Source organism: Rhagoletis pomonella, unplaced genomic scaffold, assembly GCF_013731165.1.
Source record: "Rhagoletis pomonella isolate Grant_MI unplaced genomic scaffold, Rhpom_1.0 Rhpom_scaffold_00001, whole genome shotgun sequence".
Lineage (NCBI taxonomy): Eukaryota > Metazoa > Arthropoda > Insecta > Diptera > Tephritidae > Rhagoletis > Rhagoletis pomonella.
The window spans coordinates 22,084,763-22,087,695 of record NW_023458555.1 but is presented as its reverse complement, the minus strand read 5'-3'; the positions used below and the strand labels follow the sequence as shown (position 1 = coordinate 22,087,695).

Genomic DNA, 2,933 nt, shown 5'->3' with positions numbered 1-2,933 from the left:
TATATATATAGTTAATAAATTTTTTTAACAGATTGTCGCTCAATGTTACATATTTTCTCAATTTATTTTTGTTAGTGATGGGCACACCTAAATACTTTTGTATTTAAAGTACCAGGTTGGGTACTAATTACACAATTACTTAGTGTTTAGAGATGACTAACTATTGAAGTAAAAAAAAACTTGGTTATTTAGGAGTTGCTAAATTCTCAAGTAAAAAATACTTACGCAGGTATTTAGGAGCTGTTAGATATTAAAGTAAAAAAAGCTTTAATTATATAGCAGGCGCTAATATTCTGGTTCAAAGCACCTGAGTACCAGATGCAAAATACTTTCACCAAAGTACCAAGGTATTTATTCTCGATGGCTAAATACTTTCAAACTAAATACATACCCCATAATTTAAAACATTAACACCTTACCTTACACTCACCTCAACTTATCTTACCACAACTCACCTCACCTCACCTCACTTCACCTCAAATGGACTCACCACACACAAACTCACCACACCTACATTCACCAAACCTTAACTCACCACAACGGAACTCATCTTACTATCGCCACGGCTCACCTCCATCTCGATATTCTTGGCACTATTTTGGGATTCTCGAGACTACTTTGCAATTCTCGGGATTATTTTAAAATTTTCGGACATATTTCGGAATTTTATTTGTATTTAACGATTTTGATATCGATAGATTTATCGGTATTTTTAACGTTATTTTTATTGATATATTTATCGTTACTTCTGTCGATATATTTATCGATATTTTGAACGTTATTTTTAATCGATATATTTATCGTTATTTCTTTCGACATATTTATCTACATTTTTATCGTTTTTTGTCAATATGTTTATCAATATTTTTTACTGATATTTATCAATATATTTTTTTTTATATTTATCGCTATATTTAGTCTTGAAAAACTCGAAATTGTCCCTAAAGTCTTAAAAATCTCAAAGCAGCCACGAACATCTCGAGACAGTCCCGAGAAACCCAAAAATTCTAGAAATCCCGAAATAGTCCCCAAAATCCCGAAAATCCTGAAATAGTTTCGAAAATGAAGAAGTAGTCCCAAAAACTCCGAGGAAGTATTGAAAGTCGCAAACGTCCTAAAACCCCGAAGTAGTCGCAAAAATCCCGAAATAGATCCGAGAATCCAGAAATAGTCCCGACGATCCCGCCCATCCTAGAAATTCTGAAGTAGTCTCGAAAATGCCGAAACAGTCCCTAAATTACCGAAGATCCTAAAATAGTCCCAAAATTACCCAAGTAGTCCCGAAAATACCGAGATAGTTTTTAAATCAAGTCATAGGTATTAGTGGCCATTTTCTCATCTAACTATAGATTACCGGCCAATTTATTGTCTTTAACAGTTTGAACCCAATTTTCAATTTGGTTCATGATTCCGATATATTAGATATTTGAACCAAGGTTCTGGTTTTGGCTAACAGCTGCTTTTGCTGCTTTATTGCAAGGCAAATTTATACTAGGTGGTAGCGGCAAGCCAAAAAATAGAAACTACACTAACAAATTATGCGCCCATTGAAAATCAGTACAAAACAAAAGTACAACAAACACAACATTTTGACAAACAGTACAAATTCTTTCTTTGCCAATGTGGCATTGCCAAAATTGAAATTTTATAACGAATATAGTCAATTTTCGGAATATTGCTTAGATGAGAAAACGGCCTTAGGTGGTTTTGTATCCACTTAGCCCTGTGAAAATAAGTGTATACTAACATAAATACTTGGTACTTTGGTATTTACGTCCACATGAATACCTCAATAGTCTTGTACTTAGTACTTAATGCTTAGTAAATACGGTTTTGCCCATCACTGATTTGTTGCTTATTTAAATATTCTCTGGTAAGATTTCTCATACTCTTCTTTCAGGAAAACATACTAGTAGTAAATGTATTTGAATTGAACTTTTTGCATTGCTATCCATTGCCAAGCTTAATCTACACGTTTTTTTCTTTTTAAATTAAAATTATAACATGTTTTTAATAAACACCATTAAATGTTTAAACTCACCTTGGTTTACATGCTGCACGAGTTAAAATTGTATTTTAAAAATACCCATTTAATTCCTTTTGTTGTGTGGTTGTGGTGCCGCCGCGGGCACACAACTTAGAGATCACTTATCTTAAGCTGTGTGCTCTTTATTTTCTAATTTTTCGAAGTTAAATTACAACACAATTATTTCGATTTAATGAGGCCGGTTTTTTTTTTTGCAGATTACGTTTTGAAGTGTGATTATTCTTTAACCGCGATTTCATTTCATTGCGACACAAACTGATTGCACGGATAGAGCTAAAAGGAAGAGGAGAAAATAAATGAATTCGTAAGTATGTGTATTTATTAACAATTTTTAACATTAAAGGTTTTGATATACATACATACATACACATAGGTAATAAAAAGAGATATATGCATGGCGCCCTAACGGACCTAGTTCCTATTTTCCCAAAAACTTGAGAAGATCTTTTGAAGATATGGAGTGTATGTGGTCATAATTTGGCCATACACTGTAAGAACAAGTGCAATGGTGTCTTGTTAGCTGCGTGGCAAACTCGACCGAAATCATTCAACGAGATACCGAAGTTAAGGCTACGCGATCCCGCGTCTGAGTTTCGTAAGGTTTCTAGCTACAATAGAGATTGGCGGCGTTGCGCCATATTCAGTGTCATTGAGAACGAAAAATGACATTGAATATGACACAACGCCGAAACCGGTTGGTCTCCAAATCAAACTTGACACGGAATGACGGGAAATCGGTTCTAAAATAAATCAATTACTCGTTTTTAATGAAGTGTTCTATACGAGTATAATTAAGTATTTTGTTATGCGATAGTTTCAGTAAATTTGAGAATAGCTTTACACATCTGTTCAAATAATGTTAATCCGTATAATTCGGATTTTTTTT

General features: G+C 33.6%; 1 protein-coding gene across 4 annotated transcripts in view; it reads right to left on the bottom strand.

Moving 5' to 3' along the window:
• LOC118741010 (F-box/LRR-repeat protein 7) overlaps positions 1 to 2,933 on the bottom strand; it is a 140,868-nt gene that overhangs the window by 37,037 nt on the left and 100,898 nt on the right. For all 4 annotated transcript variants that reach the window (XM_036472798.1, XM_036472806.1, XM_036472822.1 and 1 more), the window contains exon 2: positions 2,042 to 2,320. The gene's annotated coding sequence lies outside the window, so the exon portion shown is untranslated. The remainder of the gene's footprint in view (positions 1 to 2,041; positions 2,321 to 2,933) is intronic.